The sequence below is a fragment of the Myotis brandtii genome, unplaced genomic scaffold (assembly GCF_000412655.1).
Source record: "Myotis brandtii unplaced genomic scaffold, ASM41265v1 scaffold775, whole genome shotgun sequence".
NCBI lineage: Eukaryota > Metazoa > Chordata > Mammalia > Chiroptera > Vespertilionidae > Myotis > Myotis brandtii.
In genome coordinates, this window is record NW_005371106.1 from 396168 (window position 1) to 418586 (window position 22419).

Here is a 22419-nt window from a genome sequence, read left to right on the forward strand (position 1 = left end):
AAATATGATTTTTAATATTAAGGATAAATGTAAGCTTGATTTAACCTACTTAAAAAAAAACACATTTGATTTTGTTGCAAAATAATTTTTCTTTTAAAAGATTTGTTTTTAACTTTTTTTCACACTGACAAGCCTCTCTTCATTGGTTACTTCAGAGAAAGTTATTCAATATCATCTTAAATTAAACAGTTATATCATTTTTAGTATCTATAAATCAATAGACTAAATATGAAATAGTACAAATAAGGTCAACTGAGTTCATTTGCCAGCCCTATAAACTGCATATACTCTCTCTGCATAATACAAATCTGAAATAATCTGATTTGTATTGAACTGGATGGTAAAGATTTGTGTGTTTTTTTAGACTTTAATCTCTAAAATGCTTCCTTACTCACTTGAAATTAGTAAAGGTAGTAAAGGATTGCCCTAACTTAATATGGCACTTAAAAAAAAAAGAATTTAGCAGTATCTTGAAATCTTTCAATAAAAACTGAAATGCTAAGATTTAAAATCTGATAAAAATATTTTCATATGCTGCAGTACTTGTCAATCTAACGTAATGTGTAAAAATTACAATTAAAAGAAATCTTACGATAAAGAATGGTATATGATCTTTTTGTTTAATGCCTTAAAAATGATCAATATAATTTTGAAAAAGAAAAGATAGCAAAGACTCTAATAATGTCACAAAAGTTATAACATGTAAGGTAGAATATATTTTCTCCTTAATTTCTACACCATTTATTAACTTTTAAGTTTTGTATTTACTCAAGTGCAAGCATATATAAATAACTTTAATCAACTCTGAACTAAAAAGGGCAATTTTCTTCAGTTCATTAAGCAGCAACATAGAGTTTATACTCTGATAGTTATAAAAAACAATCCAAGAAATATGGCTTAATTTTTAAGCTTTGTATCAGGAATCCATTATAACTGTCATTTACATACTATACTCATGAACACAAGGAGTATTGGGCAAAAATATAATTGTCTGAAAACAGATTTCTATACTTATAAAGCTATAGATTCCCTTCAGAAATTGTATTGGAAATGAAGACAATTTTTCTTGCTAAATGCCTAATAAGTGAAAAAGCAAATAATACTATTTGTTGAAAAAAACCAAAGTTTTCATAAGTTTGTAGATGATGAAGAGCTATAACTAATATTTTAATGGCCAAAACAAAACAAAACTTTATCTTAGCAAGTTGATGCCTTTAGTGAAATTTTCTGAAAATTCTCATTAGATGATTTGGATAATCCTAAAATCTTCTTCTCAAATCAAATGTAAAATCTGTTTTGTATTCTAAAGAGCCTCATATTAATCAGGAATATTAAACCATAAACTTGTTAAATCAATTTATTTGTTTGTAATGTAAAGTTACAAAGCCATAAAGTGGGTTCTGGTTGTTATCCAAAAAGTAATACTAAGAGAACAATAAAAATAAAATAATGAATATGTAATAAATACCTACTGCTGTAGTCTCTGTGTATTTAATTACCATTGTATTTCAGTGAGTGCTGTTGTCTGTGCCCCTCTAGCTAACAAAGGAAGGATGTCCCTTTGAACAGATTGGTTAATGCTCTAGGGCAACAGATGTCTACTGGAACTGCAGGAGACCAGCAACTGGTGGCCTGCCCATCTTCTGAAAACTTTCAATAGTCTTATGCATATGTTCACACAATAGGGCATGTGGTAGAAGTGAAAACCTCTTTTTAACCCTTTAAGCTCTCTCTTTCTCTCCCAACTGAGAGAGGAGTCTTTGTCTCCTCCCCCCTTCCCCATAACAGAACTCTTGAAAGCAATAGTTCTTGAAATGACATCTTCAATCTAATATCTGAAACTAGGGCAAGGAAAGAAAAAGATGGGAAGAAGAAATTAGTAATTCTATGTGGATACTGAAACTTCTGACAAAGTAACAGGATGCTTAATCATCACATTTAAAACAAGCTGTTTGAAATATCAATCCATCTCCCCAAGCTAGGTTTTTAAGGCAATGGAAAAATCTATCAGATATTACTATTATTTTACAGCACCTAGGTCTGACAATGACACAATAAGAAACATAAGATTGTGACAAGATAAAAATCTAAATTTGTTGTTTACGGAAATATCAGAACATGTTATAACTTATCTTTAAGTACCAAATGATTACATGCCACGCCTAACACCTGGCAAATGCTCATGGAGCAGTAATTATAAAACTCCAGAATGTTAAAAATGTAAAAAAATCCGCTTCACATATTTTACAGAAAGAACTCAATTTTCTGGTATTTCGGCACTATGTAGTAAATTGTAGGCTTTCATTTGAGGTGCGTTCTATCCTTTACAGAGTTCAAGTTAATACTTTGCATATTTACTAAAGTTTAACTTCCAAGGCAGGAAGTAGCACAGATACTCACGTTAGCAGAAAATACAAAGACACTGGCTTCTGTAGCAGCTTCAGCAGTAACTCCTTAACACAGTTTTAGCTGCAGACTTCCAGGCAGGCAAGAAAAACAATGAATGGTTGAACAGATGGACGGGCAATGTCTTTGCTTAACCTACTACCGAGTGGAATAACAGCCAATCATAGGCCAGAAAGCTCACAATTAGTTGGCCAGGCAGATGCAAGCCAACCTCAGCACCCTGCATCCAGGTTTTTAAGATAAGCAAGTTGATGTCACTCTTGGGGTCTGCCCTGGGCAGCATGTGTATTAACGAGGGGTGTGCGGCAACAATAGGCCATACAAAGCTGACTAGTAGGCAGCTGCTCTTTGAGAGCAGTCATTAGGGAGCAGGCTGCCAACAAGAAACACCTGGCTTGGGCAGACCAGCTTTTCCTCCTTGTTTAGAATGCACGGAACAAAGAAACCAATTACATTTAAAGGAGTAAAAGTTGCATGTTTCCAAAAAGTTGAGGCTATTCTTTAGTATAGCTTTTTGTTTTTGAGAACGAAAGAAAATGATGTGTGTCAAAGTAGCAATTAACGACGGCAGCAATCCCTTTGCTGTAATAACTGAGTTACTGGTGAAATGAGACAGATTATAATAAAACTATTTCCTTGGAAATACTGGGAGGTCTAAAATATTGGTAAGTATTGGTTAATTTGTTGCAAGACAATAAAAAGAGGAAAAGAGATGATGACACTAATATTTTAAAAACAAAGGTTTAAGGGTTTACGAACAATTGATTTTATCAAGTAAGTTCACTAAAGTACAGTGTAATAAGTCAAAACAAGTTTTGTGCAACTTTGTGCCAAATGACTCATCTGAAATGCATAATTTAGACAAAACTAACTTCAACCTAAAATCACCAGGACAGCCCATCTTACGTATGTCAGAGGGTAGTGTAAAATTATTTTATGATGGATACTAATGAAAGCAAAACCTTTAAACCTGTTCAAAGTATTTGTACTTAATAAAATTTGTAAGATGTAATATTCAGATTCCAGTTCAGCAAATAGTTAACTTTATAAAGAAGAAATATTGTGGTATTTTTGAAGGATATAAAAGTCTACAAAAACCAGCCCCCTCAGTGAGGAAGCTTGTTATCCCTGATTTATGTCAGTTTCAGACTGCAGTATTTATAATGCTGGGGACTACTTGCTTCTGAGGCTGCATAAGTCATATTTTGAGTGGCCTCTGATGGTGAAAACAATTCAATAAAAATGTAAACACCATCAGATGTTGTGAGACGATTTCCCTACCACAGAAAAAGGAAACCTGGGGCTGTCCTGCTCCCTACTTATGTGATACAGCATGTGCACACGCACCTGCACACACTCGAGCACCTCCTTTTCATTCCAGTGCAAATTAAAAGAGCAAAGGCAAAAAGCTGCTCTTACAATTTTCTGACACAGGCTGATTTATGCAGAACCTCGGCTTTTCCCTTATACACTTAATCATGAACTCTAAAGACACAAAATTTGGTTAGAGCCCCCAAACAGTCAAAATCAATCTTTCCTTTCACACACATATACAGAGGCTACTCATAATTAAGATCATTTATGAATACTTGGACAATATCATATTGGTTGGGACTCTTGGCCATATCCTTATTGTGCCACCAAAGTATAAATAAGCTCTTCTCTCTGTACAACATAAGAGGAAGATGTACTCTATATGGTTAAAATTTTCAGTTATCTCACTGAGAGCATTCCTTATGCCTACTAAAGGCCTAGAAATTATTGTTGTTTCCAGAAAAAAATGGAAATATAAAGTATGACACAGTAGTTCACCATTTGTCTATAGATATTTTCCTCAAAAGAGCTTGAAGGTATGCCATCTCAAAAATGTCAGGAAAGTTAAAAATCTGAAAATATTTTTTAACTAAATGAGATTATTGGGTTCTGAATGACAAACTAATTTTTAAAGCAAGAACCATTGTTTTCTCTCTGCCAAGGGCTTCAGTTATGCTTCTGCAGTAGTTAAGTCCACAGTCTAATTTCATAGGCCCACTCAAAATAATTTCCAATATTCTATAGTTTACTGCAAATTATAAAGTGATTACACAGAATTTAGTTTTTATATATTGGGTAAGCACATGAAACGTAAAGAAATGAAGAAAATAAGAATTATCTTTTTTTATTTCCTTTTTTGGTGGTATGCTGTTACTTCTTTTTGCAATTTCATGAGTATCAACCCTGAAAGGGGGAAGAAAGATAAATAAGGCCACTAATATGGTTTAGTAAATGTACTTCTGGTAAAACTGAGTTTGATTTTAAAAGCATGAAAAATATAACATATTCATGCAAAGCAGTTAAAACTGAAACCTAATAAAACTGAAACACTGCACTGACTGGAGAGATCAATGTTTACGGTCAATATTTATGAATTCAGATTGAAAACTTTTTCTTTTGTGTATAAAAAGGAAACTCTTTAGTATGAATAGACAGCCTTCTTTCCCTTGGGTTCTCTTTCTTCTCTTCATCCCTTGCTACTATAGTTACTATTTTATAGCTTTAATTCAGGAGGAGGAGGATCCTCGCACTAATTCCTGCCGCTGTGAACACAAAGAATGAGAGAGAAGAAGGAAGAGCTCAGCAGGCAGCCTGATCTCCAGCAATGATTAAGCTTTTTCGCCAACAGCAAATAAAGGCGGCGATCTGAAAAAGCTAATCAGACCCTGCTGTGGTATTTAGACTATCTGTGCTGCTAGGACTGGATAATGTTAAGCACATTACAACATCTGTAGGTGAAAAGACGGCCCTGGTCTGTCTCTCTTAGTCACACTTCCCTAGTCCACTTTCCACCGCAGAGCCGGTACCAACAGCTGCTGGCTCAGCCTGGTCACCCCAGTAAATGACTGTGCAGTTTCACAGAAGAAACAAGAACACAAGGTAGTGTCTAACATCTGAAACTTCAACTATATGACAAGACCTTGTAGGCTTGCTGAAGTCTGAATGTGAAACTCCTGAGCTTTGATGCTAATGTTTGGAATCCATTCTCGGTCAGTGATCCAAGCCATCTTCCTGGTACCTGCCTCCTAATGCGGGTTTGTTCCCCTTTAATACAATCTCTTTCAAGTCTGACAATAACACTATAGAATATAGAAGATTATTACATCAAGTTTTATCAATTGTCCTCCAAAAAATTAAAAGGTTAAAAACTTATTTTTGAGAATTACAAACACCCAGCCAAAACCCTACTTTTATACACATGATGTAAAAGAATGGCGCAGAATCAATCAGGCACCAACTCTAATCTCTAGGTTACTCTATTTAGGAAGTCGGATGGACCATGACAGCTTTAATATATTTTATTTTCTTCGGGCCTTGCTTACTTTTGCTTCTTAAGTTAACTCTTCCTTGAGTAGCCCCTAGTACAGTGATGGCGAACCTTTTGAGCTCGGTGTGTCAGCATTTTGAAAAACCCTAACTTAACTCTGGTGCCGTGTCACATATACAATTTTTTTTATATTTGCAACCATAGTAAAGCAACGATTTATATTTTGGTATTTATTTTATATATTTAAATGCCATTTAACAAAGAAAAATCAACCAAAAAAATGAGTTCGCATGTCACCTCTGACACGCGTGTCATAGGTTCGCCATCACTGCCCTAGTACATCCCTGCCAAAGTAACTTTCATTGACACCAACTACTCTCATGCTTAAAAACAGTCTCAGTAGCAAACCATGAGTCTGATTCTCTGCTTGGCTGTTAAGGTTCTTTCTACAACCTGGGCCCCCCCGGCCCTGTGATCGTCTACCTCCCATTTCACTGAAGGGGAAGGTGGCATAGGTGAAGTCACCCTGTGTGTTCCCTGGCACTGCCTCACCACCCACACAGATCACCTCTGCTGTTCTAAGCCCAGCGCAGGGTTTATTTTCTCCATAAAACCTTCTTGGACTAGTTCAGTTTTTATTGATGCCCAACTGCTGTAACATGAAGAGTCCATACTGCACAATATTAGCGCTTATTGATGAATCGGGCTGGAACCTTCTTGAGGGCAGAGCCATTTACTCACCCGTAATCCACAAAGAAAAAACCGACGTGCAGCAATATGCTGACATCTAGAAGGCATCGGAGTGAAAAACAAGACCAGTAAAACAACAGGTTTCTGCCAACAGGAATGCAGGCCTTCACAGAAACAAATCGCTCCCCTGCTAGGTTTTCTCCCTCTTTTGTGACCAGGTGAGCTTATCAAAGAGCCCTCAGCTGTTTGCAATGCTTGGTAGCCCTGGTTCTGCCACTGGGGCTGCCTGCGCCATTCCAGGCCACTGTGAGCCAACCCTCTCGATGATAGAGAGCTTTTCACACAGTCTCCTTCGCTGGCTTCCACTTCCCAGCCAGAGTGGTGTCTATTGGAGTAACATTTGGCCTCTGCCTCCTCACCTAGGATGACTGATCTGATGGGAAAGTCTGGGAAGAGGAGCTGTGAGAGCAAAGCCCACCCCTTACTCACATACTTCTCATTGGGGTCTGCCCAGGTGCAGAGTAAGTGCACGGTTGCTTTGCTCTCCAGCACTGCCTGAGGTGGAGTGGTTAAATCTTTCTAACTTGGAGGTTCAATGTAACTAAGCTCTTTATGCTGTGATCTTAAGTCATGGTCTACAATAGTTTCATAAGAAAAAGACCTGCAATTTTGATGTCCATCTGCTTGGCTCCTTTATCTATTTCTCAATGGGTTCAAACCTAAGGCAGGAAAAAGACCCACTCAAACAATATTCAACAGTAAAAAGTTTTGTTATAAAGAACTATTTAGGGAAAAAAAGTGATAAAAAGATTCAGATACATGAACTCTGATAAGACTACTTTTTAAAAGTATATATTTTATTGATTTTTTACAGAGAGGAAGGGAGAGGGATAGAGAGTTAGAAACATCGATGAGAGAGAAACATCGATCAGCTGCCTCCTGCACACCCCCCACTGGGGATGTGCCCACAACCAAGGTACATGCCCTTGACCGGAATCGAACCTGGGACCTTTCAGTCCACAGGCCGACGCTCTATCCACTGAGCCAAACCGGTTACGGCAAGACTACTTTTAAAATACATATAAAGTTAAGAAAAACAAAATTCTGTAATAAAGAAAGAAGATAATGTTCCTCAAAATAAAAATTCTTAGGGTTTGATTTATAAAAATCTTTCAGTATCCTATCACTAAGAGCAGACAACCCTCAACTATCTTTAAGGTTCAGAGACATAAACTAAATAAATCCACAAAAACTAAGTTTCTTCCCAGTGGTCTAAAAACAAAGGAACTTTTCTGTAGTCATTTTAAGTGACAATATAACCCATATTCTTAGACTTCAAATATTTCCCAGTGATTAGCTTTCCATTCAGTATTTTAAAAAATTTATTAAATAAGTCTTTAAACAGATTATCTTAAATTCCTATAAAACTTGTAAATACTCAAGGAACAAGGAATCTTAGAAAAGGTCAGTGGATACAAATCACATCTGAAATGCTGGTGTAATAGGATGCTAAACAGCTAATATATGAGGAAATAGTGGAGAGACAATTCCTGAGGAAAAAAGGCATACATGATTTTACAAGAAGTAGAAAGCACATGATATCATCCATGTTAACAAACACAGTTATATTAAGTACAACTGAAACTCTGAGGAAAAACGGACCCAAAATATGTAATTTTATATAAAACACATACAAGACATTCTCAGAATTACATCACAACTGAGTGGTAGTTAAATGACACTTTATCTCGTCTGGTAATGACAGTATTTACATCATCATCATCAAAGCCTAGTCAGAACTCCTCTCTTCTGAGCCACGGCACTTAATCTTCCCCTATGACATTCCTCACTTTCTGCCCGGTTGTGCTGATATCTGCACATCACACCTTCAGGCTGTGCATCATGCAAGCTGAGGGTGGTGCATGTCTTGTTCTTTAAATATTAAATAATTCTGCTTAGCAAACTAACTCAAAGCTGCTTGACCAAAAGCATTGCTAAAGTGAAATGGACAGATTTAGGCTATAAAGAATAATTGCACTAGGTAGAACTAAAACAGGGCCCTCTCATTAGGTCTGTCTGTCCTTGCTAATGGTCAAGAAGAGAGCGTAATAGTAGCATGTGAATATTAAATGGAAAGGAACTCAGGAAAACATAAAGCATGCTATACAGCAAATAATACAAAAGGAACTGCAAACCATCTATCACCCAATAAAAGTTCTGTTCATTATAAATTTGATCTAAATATGAATCCTTATTAATGATCAAGTCACAAAATAGTTCCTTATATATCAATTCTTATAAGATGGAAAAACAAAATGCTTGAGTTAATACTTCCAATGGCCCTCATATTACTGATTTTAAATCACTGCACACTACTGATTTTAGACAACTGTCCTGGTGTGCAAGACACTGGAAAACACGGAGAGGCTGACAAAAAGAACGCTTGTTAGAAGAAATGCTCAGTGAAATTAGCACAAAAGTTTATGAAAAATTTTTTCCTTCATAGTGTTCCATTCATACTAGAAAGAGAGGTAATAATTCAGACATTAATTTGTTATTCTGGCCTGGCCAGTGTGGCTCCGTGGTTGAGCATGGACCTATGAACCAGGAGGTCACAGTTTGATTCCTAGTCAGGACACATGTCTGGGTTTTGGACTCGATCCCCAGTAGAGAGTGTGCAGGGGGCAGCCGATCAATGATTCTCTCTCATTATTGATGTTTCTATCTATCTCTCCCTCTCCCTTCCTCTCTGAAATCAATAAAAAATATTTAAAAAATTTATTATCTTGAGCATTTAGGACAAGATTCCTTCTAAGTAGGACTCATCATCTACTGTAATTAGTTAAATCTAGAATATGAATCATCCTGAACAGCTGCCAATGCAATTTGTTTGTGAAATCCTGTGTTTTGCTTTCTGATTTATCTGCCGAGCCCAGCAGAGTGCCTGGCACACACAGGCACTTAATAAATATGTGCTAAATAAATGATGGCACTTCAATTTGGGGCCAAAATCTCTTCTTCAGATTTGTTCTTTACTTACTTTATATAACCTACCTCCAGCCAGACCCGAGTATTTAAAGCAGTGGTTCTCTCAATTTGCTTACATATTGGAATCATCAGGGGAGGTTGAAAATACAATATTTGGATTCCAGAGTTCCACTCCTAGAGGTTTATTTATTTATTTTTTAATCTAACTGAAGCCTGCCATACTCCAGTGATTCTAATGTGTAGCCAAGTTTAAGAACACTGACTTATAGTTTCTTTCTTCTAAAATACCTTTCTCCACAGCTTCACTTGTTAGAATCCTACCCATTATCATTGAAGACTCAGCTAAACACCCAACTTTGCCATGAAAACTTTCCTGGAACACTTTTCAACTTACCTTTGGATTATTTAAGTTTTGCACAAGGCTTGACATGGTTAGGACCTTGTGGGGACCCTGACCAGACTACGCCAGATGTTCAAGGCCCATGTGCCATACGCACTGTGCAGGCATACCTTTCTATAACCCACACGATACGCATGTGCAAAGGTAATAGCACAGTTCTACTGTACGCACTGTGCAGGCATACCTTTCTATAACCCACACGCTGGTGTCACTATGTGACAAGAAGCCTCTTTCATTTGAGTTAGTATAAAAATGTGTTGCTGACCAGCTGGTGAGCGGCTGCTTTGTGGAGGGTACTTTGAAGAACTACTTTGTCTAGTAGCTCCTGTGTTTGCTGCCGTGTTAGCAAGGACTACTGTATGTGCAATGACTACTTAGACTGGAATAAAGTCTCTCCTAGATGCCTGTGGCTACTCATGTTTTCTTCCAATTCCTGGCATCCACGGAGGTACAGCCCCTAGCAGAGGGGCTGTGACCGACAGACCTGATAAATCTTTGAGTGGTGAATAATTCTGGGAGCATGACACATAATAGAAACATAATAAATATTTATTGAAAGAATGTATGGTTGGTTCTCATTATTCAGATTCTGTATTTGCAAATTTGCCTACTTAGTAAAATTTGTAACCACAAAATTAATACTCACGGTGCTTTGGAGTCTTTCTCCAGACATGTCTGCACAGAGAGGCAGAAAATGTGACTTGCCCAAGACACACAACATTCCCACTGAGGCTGAACAAAGTGACACTTCCCCTTCTTCTTTCAGCTCTCCTACTGTAAACAAGTATCTTAAAAAGGATTATTTAGTGCTAACTTTTTGCATTTTTGTGCTTTTTGTGGGTGAATTTGTTGTTTAAATGCTCCCAAGTGCTCAAGTACTATCTATTAAGTGCAAGAATGCTGTGAAGTGCCTTAAGGAGAAACTATGTATTAGGTAAGCTTTTTTAAGACATAAGTTACAGTGCTGTTGGTTGTGAGTTCAATGTTAATGAATCAACAGTATATATTAAATAAGGTGTCTTTAAACAGCAATACATGTACAAGGTTATGTACTGATTGGTCCATGGAAATGTTTTGACCTGAGGCTAAATCCTGTGTTTCCTGTAGGAGCAATGGTTCAGTATTTGTAGCAACTTTACAGAACAGAACTACAATGAAAACAAGAATCGGCTGTAATTTTTCCCTCTTCAGAACTCATAGAGATCTTACCTGCAATTTTTAATACCAGTTTTATTCGGCAACTGGGACCCTCCTAGGGCCCTGCACTGGGACTACAGCAAGAACAAAGCAAGTGTCCTTCCCTCACCAAGCTTTCGGTGTAAGGTGGGGTGGGGTGGGGGAGAGGGAGAGAATATAAACAATAAATATACATCAGGTGATGGTCAATGCTAAAGAATCTTTGAATCATGGAAGTCTACCCTGGTAAGGCAATATTTGTGCAGATGCCTAGATGAAGTGAAAGGAAGTATATAACAGGAAGAGGGAGGATTAAGTACAAACCCCTGAATGAGAGTGTTCATGGATCAGCAAGGTGGCCAGTATGACTGGCAGGAAGTGAGCAAGGGGATGAGTCAGAAAGATAAGGTCACGAGAAGCCAGGACACGTAGAACTCTGAAGGGCAATGCTTCCCAAACTTTACGTGGCATCTGAAGATCTGAGGACCTTGAGGATTCTGACTCAGGAAGACTGGGGTGGGGTCTGAGATTAACGCATTTAACAAGATCACAGCTGATGCTGTTGCTATTGGTCCATGGACTCTACTTTGAGTAGCAAGGTCATAGGTCAAACTTGGCTTTTATTCTGAGATGGGAAACCTTTGGAGGGCTTTGAGCAGATGGAGTGATATCACCCTATTTTATACTAATGTCTAATAAGCTTGACCTACTTCCACACTTCCAATTGTGTTACATCGATCTTTACCTATTTCTGTGCCAACACTGTATATTAATAACTGTAGATTTATAATATGTTGGGTACCTTGCATGTGCAAATATTCTATCATTAGTTTTTCTCCTTTTTATATTATTAGCATGGATGTTTGTCTATGTACATGCTTTCAAGTACTTTAGAATTGTTTTGACAAGTTTTAACCAAAAAGTTACTGGGAGTTTGACAGGGACTGCACTGCAGTAATACCTGCTTAAAAAGCACTGCTGATTATATTAATCAAGAACAATTTATTGACATTTTCTCTATCTTTCAATACAGTTATCTAGATTTCTTAATGGGGACTTATGAATTTCTTATTAAACTTGTATTAAAAACATTTTGCTTTTGTTCTTGCTGCTGTGATTGGAGGGTTTTTCTTTCCCCATTGTATTTTCTATCTGGTTATTGTTGGTATCTAAAAAAATTATTCCCATTCTTATTCTTGTACAAACTTCAGTGAATTCGGTATTTCAGTTCACTGGTGTCACTCTTTTGCCTCCTTTTCTAACCCATCCAAAGATTTTTGGCCAGGATTTATCATTACAACCCCTAATGTTTCTGCTAGTGTTTCACTGAGGCTCTTGGGATCCCAGGCACAAAATAAAATCATCAGATTGCCTCGTCCTTATCAATGTTTGCATCTCTTGTGCCATACTTTTATCTCATTACATTGTAATATTAAATAACACTGGTTATTTTGTGTTGTTCCTGATGTTAATGGGAATGCCTCTAGTGTTTTATTATTAAGCATTATATTGATTGCTGGTTAGGTTGTACACACGCAGATATACAACACACACACACACACACACACACACACATCACCTTGGACAAATTTACCTCCCCTTGCCTCAGTTTCCTCAACTATAAAAAATATGTAATATGGTTGTTTTAAAATTTAATGAGATAATCAATGTGAAACACTTGGGTCAGTGGCAGGCATATACTAAGCACTCAGTGTTAGCTACATGAAATAATGTTTATATACATATATACTGTGTATATATATATATATATATATATATATATATATATATATATATATTACACGGTATATAGCCTTTACAAATCATTTACAGAAATACATTTTCCTCCTTCAGAAAGATTTAAGAAAAAAATCTGAAATGTGAATTTCATTAAAATGATATATGATAATTATTTGTTTGACTTATTAATACTGTCAAGTATATTAATAGACTGCCTAATATAGAAACATGATTACATTTGGGAAGGATTATATATACTGGTATTTCCCTAAAACTTTTTATATCCATAATCATAAGACTAGATTGTCATTTTCTCTTACTTGCTTTGACACATTTGGGCACCACTGTTTTGCTGACATTAGAAAAGTGGTACGGTATTCATCCAAACTTTTTCTCAATGGCAAACCAACTGCCCAGAGTACCAAAGGGAACTAGGCTAGATTGGGCCACGTGTTCCCACACAGGCACCACTATTTCTGATTTACTGCTGTTCTGAAACGTGTCCCTGAACCCTTAGTATAAATGTCAGGGCAGAGTTTACTCCAGCATGTGGCTCAAAGACAAGAGGAAGAGAAGAAGGAAATCTCCTAACTTATGGATATAAGAACTAACACTATACCATGCATCCCTCCCCCCAGCTAACCTGGACACGTTATTTAACTGCTCTGTGTCTCAGTTTCTTCAAATATGAAATGGAGATAACAACACCACCAACAGCATAGGGTTATTATGAAAATTAAATGAATTATATGCATAATAATTTAGAACAGGGCTTGGCATTTGGTAAATATTAAGTGTTTAAGAAGTTTACACTAAAAGTGCAATTGAAAAACAAAAACAAAAAAAATATACCTCATTTTCTTTATTTTATCTTCTCATTAACTTAATTCTAAAAGTTTTCTCTTTATTATTAAACTAGAGGCCCAGTGCACGAAATTCACGATTCATGCACGGGTAGGGCCCCTAGGCCAGGCCAGCAATCAGGGCCGATCAGCGCCTCCCTTCCCCGGCTGCCGGCTGCCGGCTGGGGCCTTCCTTCATTCCACGCCACCCTCCTGGAGGTCAGCACATGTCATAGTGAGCGATAGAATTCCTGGTCGAACTTCCATGGAGACACTTTGCACACTAACCTTTTATATATAGAGATAGATGGGAAAGATTGTGCAAAAAACCCAAAATAAACACCCCCCCCCAAAAAAACAACAAAAACAGATTATCATGTGTCCCATGTGCCATTAGTTCTTCTTACCACATGTTCATAGAATCAAAATATCAAATGACCTGAAGTTCAAATGCCCTTTGCTGTCTTTCTTCATGACCTTAACCATGTGAATTTTGTTAAATAAATAATTTAGAGCAATGTCTCTCAGAGGGAAAGGGGATAACATTTAGTTTGGAAAAGCTAAACATACCTATCCTTTTTTGTAAGAAAAACTGATGAGTTAAGTGTCATGGAATACAGTGGGGCCTTGACTTACGAGTTTAATTCGTTCCGAGACCGAGCTCGTTAAGGAGCTCGTTAACTCAAATTACTGTATCAACTCAATGCAAAAAATCGGCCGAGAGACAGCTGGTATCTCAAAAAACTCGTTAGTCGGGACACTCGTAAGTCAAGGCCCCAATGTTCTTTAGCTAGTGAGGTTAATTAGAAGATGCTAGAAAGCTTTAAGGAACACAAGTATAAAAATGGTTGGAAACCAATGGCTTAGGAAAAAACACATTAATTTGATGGTGGGCAGGAGTGAAAGGATGAGGGAGAAAATAGAAGTATAAATAGAAGAAAATATAACAGGCACCTGAGAGGAAACAAAGAGTTTCTTGTGGAAAACATTTCTTTCAGTTTTCAGGGGTGGAGAATCTTTTTTCTGCCAAGGGCCATTAGGATATTTAAAACATCATTCACGGGCCATACAAAATTATCAACTTAAAAATTATGTTGTTACGAAAAAAAGCTCTTAGATTTGAATTTCGAGTCCTGTCTGCGTTTGCCTTGGCAGGGCCAGGCCAAATGATACGGCCTGCGAGCCGGACCTTCCCCACCCCTGATTATAAGTGGTGGGTTGTGAGAAATTACTTAAAAATAAATGGCTGTAGACAAAGAGCAGCCATCTCTTCCCACCTCAATAATCTTTTAATTTTTAGCCACAGATTATCCTAAAATAATAAACTGAACACTTTTCAGAGTTACCTTTTTTTCTAAGATCTATAAGCTATTAACTATTGAAAAATTAACTCCATAATAATTATCTCCCTTAAATAATTGTTAAAAAATTATTTTGTTAAGATTTTAATGGCTGAGGAATTTATTGATAATAATATTTAAGTACAGACTATCTTACTTCTTAGGGCATTTTTATAGATGTTAGCTAGTTGATCAAATTTTATTTTAAAATTGTTTACAACTAATACATTTAATAAGTAATATTCTGATGAAAGGCAGGAACATAGCAGAATGGTTCATGATTACGCAATCAGAATAAATGAGAGGTTAAATTAGTTTTCAATGAATTCATGTATTCATTCAAAAACATTTATTTGAATGCTTATTATGAGAAAGGGATAATGCTAAGTGAAGAAGATGGGTGATAAACATAAATACAGTTGCTATCCTAAGGAATACAAAATTTATACTAGGGAAACCAGATAAAGGAATGTCCATGTAACATAGGGTATGTCAAAATTAATGCTATTAATAGTGATATGTCAGGTATGAGGGACAAAGACAGCGGCTCAGATTTGAGAAGGTCCTGAGAGGTGACATGTAAGCTAAGGACTGAATGATGATGACGACACATTCCTATATACACTATGGTGTGTGTGTCTGTGCAGGGGGAAGGAGAGGAGTGGGGAAAGACAGATTTTTGGCCAGAGAACAACAAAATCAAAGGCCCAGCGATGTGAGAGATGATAAAATATATAGATTATGTGTAAGAGAGGCTAGAAAGTGGCCAGTTTATGGGAAGTTTTGAATGCTATATTAGAGTTTCAACTTTGGTTCCAGGAAATGATGGAAAAAAAGAGAAATAAATATGAGACGTTTTCTAAGATAGAGCCAATGGGTCCAGAAATGATTGGATTTGCTGTCCCCTTATTTATACATTCATTGGTTGATTCTTGTATGTGCCGTGACCAGGGATTGAACCCACAATCTTGGTGAACTAGGACGACGCTCTTCCCAACTGAACTACCCCAGAAATGATTTAATACTAAAGACAGAAGAGGAGGAAGTAATAAAAAAAAATTGATGGCATCAAATGATATAAATATACTGCAGAATGACTGAGGATATTGAGGGAGCTATTTCTGTGGAATGAACAGACAGCTATTCTTAACCATGTATTTTTTTTTAAACCCTCACCCAAGGATATTTTTCCATTGATTTTTAGAGAGAGTAAAAGAGAGAGGGAAAGACAGAGAAATATCGATGTGAGAGAAACACACTGACAGGTTGCCTCCTGCAAGAGCCCTGACCAGGACCCAGGCCGGGGAGAAGCCTAAAACCAAGGTACATGCCCTTTATTGGAATCGAACCTGGGGCCATTGGGTCTGTAGGCTGAGGCTCTATCCACTGAGCAAAACTGGTAAGGCTTAACCATGTTTTTGTGTTATTGATCACTTTCTTAGTCTAATGAAGTCTCCCTTAAATAACTGTTAAAAAAATTCAAAGTAATGCTTTTAAATACATAAATTAATAAACAGAATTTTATTACAAAGAAACCAATTATATTAAAGTACAGTTATCAAAATATGTAAAATTGTGGTATACTGAAATAGATGCCTTTACATTAACACATTAAGATAAGATATAGCAGCAGATCTTATCACTACAATGATTTTGTAGTTAAAAGTGAAAGATACTCAAAATATTTATTTCAACTATAACATGACAGAAAAATGTTTATGATTTCTGTGGGTAACAAAGTCATATATACTGTTATTAATATTGGGATTGTTGCCTACATTCATAATTAAGGAAAATGCTAAATTTCATTTAGAGATTATGAATATAATAATAAAAAATTTTTTCTCACCCAGCATCACAGAATGCCCAAACTCATATCCATAGCAAAGGGGAACCACAGAATCCAGGTTAAAAACTCCTGATTAAGAAAAAAAAAATCCTGGTAAGTGTGTGCTGAAAAAGAGATGGTAGTATAAGTGTTCTTTTAATAAGTGTGACAGGAAAGGAATAAGATATAGAAAGATAGTTTGGAGGGTGATAGGGAAGGATAAGTTTTTCATTTTCTCTTTTTTCCCCGTTAGAACTTTAAACCAGGAGAATGGATTCAGTGGGGCAGGAGAGGAAAAAGTGATGCTTATCTATGAATGACTAAATGAACGAACGAGAATAACGAAAGGGATAATAACTTGGTGAAAACCAGAAGGAAAACAGGGAAGGGCTCCTCTGACTACTCCCCTCAGCCTTGCCAGTCGTTCCCAGCCTCTAGGAGACCCACGGGCCAGGACTGCCTGGGAGTGAAGAGTGAAAGGTGAGAAAGACACCTGGCAGGACCTGCCAGTCCTCAGAGAGCAGGAGGTGAGCTGGTGTCACGCTTCTGCCTCCTTTTCCAACCCATCTGCAATCTTCTTCCCCAGCTCTTAAGATCCCTAGAGGCTCACTGCTGCCATTTGGCAGTCTAAACACTCTCATCCTGTTGCTCCTTCCAATCTCTCTCCCACCAAAAATCAAAACTCCAAATGAAAGATCAGTGCGGGTATTGGGATATTTGTAAGCTTAAAGCAATTATTAAGCATTAAAGTACAGTTCTTCGATATAACGGAATAATTCAAGCGAGGGTGTGTCCATTAAAGCTAAAGACCGTTATATAATAAAGTAGGTTTTCCAAATTCGTATGTTAAAAAATTGACAGATTAGTTTACCTGTTATTACGTATATAGACATGTTTGTGCGATTAAAATTAAGTATGTATGAAAAGTGTAATCTCACAGAAAAGCTTTCTATATGTATTACTGTCATTTTACATTTACACTGAATAGGTCAGTAAATGGGTGCATTGACCAGTCCCCTTGAGTAAACAAATGCCCACCGTTGGGGCGTGGCTCAGGGCAGGTCAGAACCACTTCCACCAGCGGTAAAACTGCCGCAGAAAGTCACCCCAAGCCATGTGACAACAGAACCAATTACTACTCGCCTCGCCTCGTGTGATCACGTGCTAATCATTTCCCAAACACTGCTTACGAGCTGTGACTCTGGAATTTAAATATGTAGACTATGGTTGTAGATATGTAATTTTATTTATGTCGGTGAAATTACTAGTTTTTTCTCCAACATATGGCCTATTTGCTAAAATTTGTTAAAAATAACTGAATTCATAACAAAAAACACCCCGTCAATTTAATTATAAGCAAATCTTGGTTAAAAGCTTTTTAAAATTAACAGGGTGTTAATTTTCACAATATGACATATGGACTGGAAATTTTCTCAGTTAAATCAGAAGTCTGTTAAACTGAGGTCTGAAAATTGAGGGTTTACTGTATGAAGGAAGGTGTGATTGATATTATAAGGATAGCTTCTTGAACCAAATGACCATTTAATGGTTAGATATAGAGACTTAAATATAAGAATCTCAGCATACTTCTGGTCCCTGAATCTCCTTCTTTATGCCTGACCTGACCTCCACCTCACCTGTGTGTGTTGCTATGTGGGTGACCATGTGCACGGGCAGAATCAGGTACAGGGAGGATAGAATCAGCTTACCCCATTTCTCACTCTTGGGAAAGGTTCTTAACCCAGTGGGTTTGCTAAGCAAAAAGTTACTTTAGTGGGAAGCAAAGATTTGGCAATTAAACAAATTAGTCAGTCTTCAGAACCATTATTTCTAAAAGAAGTAAATGGTTATTTTATTTCATATTATAATTCTGGTTATCTTTTTTTCCTGTTGTTAATCCTCACCCAAGGATAATGTATCATACCCCCCCCCCCGTTGATTTTTTTAGAGAGAGTGTAAGGGAGAGTGGGAAACAAAAAAGGAGAGAGGAGAGAGACATTGATATGAGAAAGACATCTATTGGTCGAACCCCCAACTGAGGTACAGTGGGGCCTTGACTTACGAGTTTAATTCGTTCCGAGACCGAGCTCGTTAAGAGCTCGTTAACTCAAATTACTCTATCAACACAATGCAAAAAATCGGCCGAGAGACAGCTGGTATCTCAAAAAACTCGTTAGTCGGGACACCCGTAAGTCAAGGCCCCACTGTATGTGCCCTTGACCAGGAATCAAACACACAATCCTTCGGGTAAGCAGGCCGATGCTCTAACTACTGAGCACACCAGTCAGGGCTCTTATTATCTTTTAAAGAGATAATACAAAAAGTTGAGTAAGAGGCTATACACAGTGAGAAGAAAATTATTTCAAAACTTTGGCCAAATGTAAATCCATGCTGAACTGTCCTGCCTATTTGAAGTGTTCATCATCAAATAAGTACCCAATTAAAATGCACATGAAACTTAAGTACTCATTTGCTATCAAAGTAGGAAATAAACATTTACGACCCATCTGTTATTCTGAGGAATGATCAGGCCCAAGACTCAGCACCTCATAGCCCGCTGCTTGCCAAACTGCAAGCAGTTTGGCTTCTGGCTGTCACTCAGGAGTTCCACGTGCTTTCTCCACCTGCCTTGTCTGCACTCAGGTGCTATCACACCACTGGAGGGTCTCCAAGCTAAGGCACAGCTGCCAACCTGGCTCCTGCTTCCCTGCCACCGAGGCCAGCCCTCAAATTTCCTATTTCAACTAAAATCACAAAATTAATTTTGTGGCATTTTTCTTATATGCTGGATTCCTGATGTGTTTTCAACACCGTACTTTAAACATATACTACCTATACTCCGAATCTAATCTTACTCAAACCTCAATTTTGAGTAAGAATGTTCCCTGCAGATGTTCTTATTAAAAAGAGGATGGGGGTAAAAGACATTAGAACCAATCAGAGGATCTCTCTTCAATGCAATTGAAAGACCTAGAAGAACACTGAAAAATAGGGAACTCAATAGGAAATAAAAGGGCAATAATTTGAAAAAATCTTTTCCTCTTCAGAAAAAAAGAAAAGCATTTGGTTAATTTTCTTACAGGAATCACTAGAATTGCCACCACTATCCATTTTCAAGAATGTGGAGTTAATTCCGATAATTTTGCTATTCCTTTTTATTCATACCATTCATAATCAGGTCAGGAAAGAAGAGCTAATTTCCCCCCCAATCTGGGGTTGAAAGTGGGAAGTATCTGGAAGATGCTCTCTGAAATATGATTAAACTGGTAAAGAGCATGAGGAGGGCCATGGAGGAAGCACAGCTGCTGGCTCCTCCCACTCCCGAGGAAATCCTAGGAAACATGCAGAGGGAGAACACCAGGGCTGAGAGGTATGAAGTTCTACAAGCAGAGAAACCGCATTTAAGGAACTCGAACACTTTTAAAACAAACTGGGAAATCAGCCTATTTTGAAAGTTACATCATTCTATCCTTCCACAAAGGGTAGATGACAAAAAGCCCTGACAATTCAAAGCGTTGGATTTATTTCTCTTATCCACAGTGCTTAAATGATGATGATGATGGTATTAAACTCCAGGGTATATAGTATTTAAACTACAACAATAAAAATGACCCTTATTTCAAGTGCTCAAATAATTCACTATGAGTTTCTTGACTTCAAAGTTGAGATATAGACAGACATTTATGCTAACCAACTTTTTAAGGCTTAGGAAAAATTCAAACCAACATAATGGAAACATACTATGACCATGATATAAAAAATGAGAAGTTAGCAGCAGATAGCTAGAAGCAAATTTAAAAAAACACGCACACCCAAAACCCAGTATCTATAAATTAAAACTCTCTCCCAAATAACTCTGTAATTCAGGGGTAGGGACTGTCCAGCCTGCAGGCCATAAAAGGCCCAGGAAATCATTTGGTCTGGCCCTGTCAAGGCATTAGGGGTGAATTAATTAAATGTTTGACCAAATATAGCAGGCTAATTTTTAAGTTGACAATTTTGTATGACCTAAATGGGACAATAAAAGAAAATGAAGACTTAAAGATAAAACAAGTATCATATAAATCAACAATGAGGAGGCAGCTTCAATTATTTGGGAAATCTGCTCCCTGTAATTGGACAAAAAAGTTAAGATTTGAAACAGACTAAGTCACACAATAAGGATAAATTAAGCCCACACAATTTTGAATAGAAAATGAGTACAGATGACTAAGAAGAACAAAAACTAATTTTAGCCTGCCCCTAAAAGACAATGAAGTAACAGATTGGAAGGCCCTTTAAAAAATCTAAAATATAAACTGACATTAAAAGCAATAACAGTAAACTTGATTTTATGAAAATTTTGTATCTGATAATCCCAATTATTTCTAACACAATTTAGAGCCAGTGAATAAGTTAGACTGAAAAAAACAAAATCTCTGTCCAATCAAATCAATGGATACTGTTAAATCATCCTATATAATAAAAGGCTAATATACAAATTGTCCCCCCGACTGGGAGTTCAACCAGGGGGTGGGGACGGCCAACCGCCTGCAGCCCCTCCCCCCAGCTGGCCCCGCCCCTGATCAGCCCCCCCTACCGGGGCAGGGCTGGCCCACCAACCGCCCGCCACACAGTACAATCTTTCAGTTCTGTAATCCAGACTATGTGAGCATCCTAAAAGCGTTAATCACTGCCTAAAAACTTTTATTTTAGAAATAATATTAGCTGTTGTTATACAGTTTTATAGTCCACAGCAGATGCCTGCTGCATAATAGAAGGAGGGAGTGACAATGTCAGCAAGGAACAGCTAACATCAAGGAGAAAACACCAAAAATCACTGATATAAATCAATAAAAATCATGGAATTCTGCTATCCCCACCATCGTAAAAAAAAGCATGACAGCTATTGCTATTTAGTTTAGGATAAATCGGAAACCTCAATAACCTTGGTAAGGTTAATATCTCTAGGCATGCACTCCATCACATGGAAGGTAGGCAAAACAACAGTGTAAACTGTATAGAATTGTTTTAAAACTAAATTAGGTAACATAAGTGCTTAATAGTATGCCTTGTGTAGCGTTACTGCCCAATAAATGTTAGCTATTATTATATTTCATAATAAGTGAAATTACAGGCTACCTATTAGTTGAAGGTAGAAAAATAAAATGCATGTGTACACATTCTTCCATTTAAAATAGTTAAAATAGTTTGCTACTGAAAGACTTTAAAGACTAACTTTTTGAAAAATTCACTTTTATAATATCCTTCCTCTGTTAAGTGGGGTAGTTAATTATATTCTTACTAGAGGGGCCGGTGCACAAGATTCGCGCACTTGGGGGGGTCCCTCAGCCTATGCGCCCTCTCGCAGTTGGGGAGCCCTCGGGGGATGCCTGACTGACAGCTTAGGCCCACTCCCCAGCAGTTGGACTTCCTTAGTGCTGCCGCGGAGATGGCAGAGGCTCCCGCCACCATCACTGCACTCGCCAGCTGTGAGCCTAGCTTCTGGCTGAGTGGCACTCCCTCTATGGGAACACACTGACCACCAGGGGACAGCTTCTGCATTGAGCGTCTGCCCCCTGGTGGTCAGTGCACGTCATAGCAACTGGTTGTTCCACTGTTCGGTCGATTTGCATATTAGCCTTTTATTATATAGGACTAGAGGCCTGGTGCACAAAAATTTGTGCACTCGGGAGGGGAGGGGGGTCCCCCAGCCCAGCCTGTGCCCT

At 37.5% G+C, this 22419-nt stretch overlaps 1 protein-coding gene across 4 annotated transcripts in view; it reads right to left on the reverse strand.

Moving 5' to 3' along the window:
- ZC3H12C (zinc finger CCCH-type containing 12C) overlaps nucleotides 1–22419 on the reverse strand; it is a 75628-nt gene that overhangs the window by 39726 nt on the left and 13483 nt on the right. The window contains exon 2 of one of the 4 annotated variants that reach the window (XM_014530779.1): nucleotides 16733–16801. The exons of 1 other annotated variant lie outside the window; for it this stretch is intronic. The gene's annotated coding sequence lies outside the window, so the exon portion shown is untranslated. Of the gene's footprint in view, nucleotides 1–2400; nucleotides 2502–16732; nucleotides 17776–22419 lie in introns of those variants that run through there. 2 more of the 4 variants (XM_005883174.2, XM_005883175.2) reach the window with 2 other exon arrangements.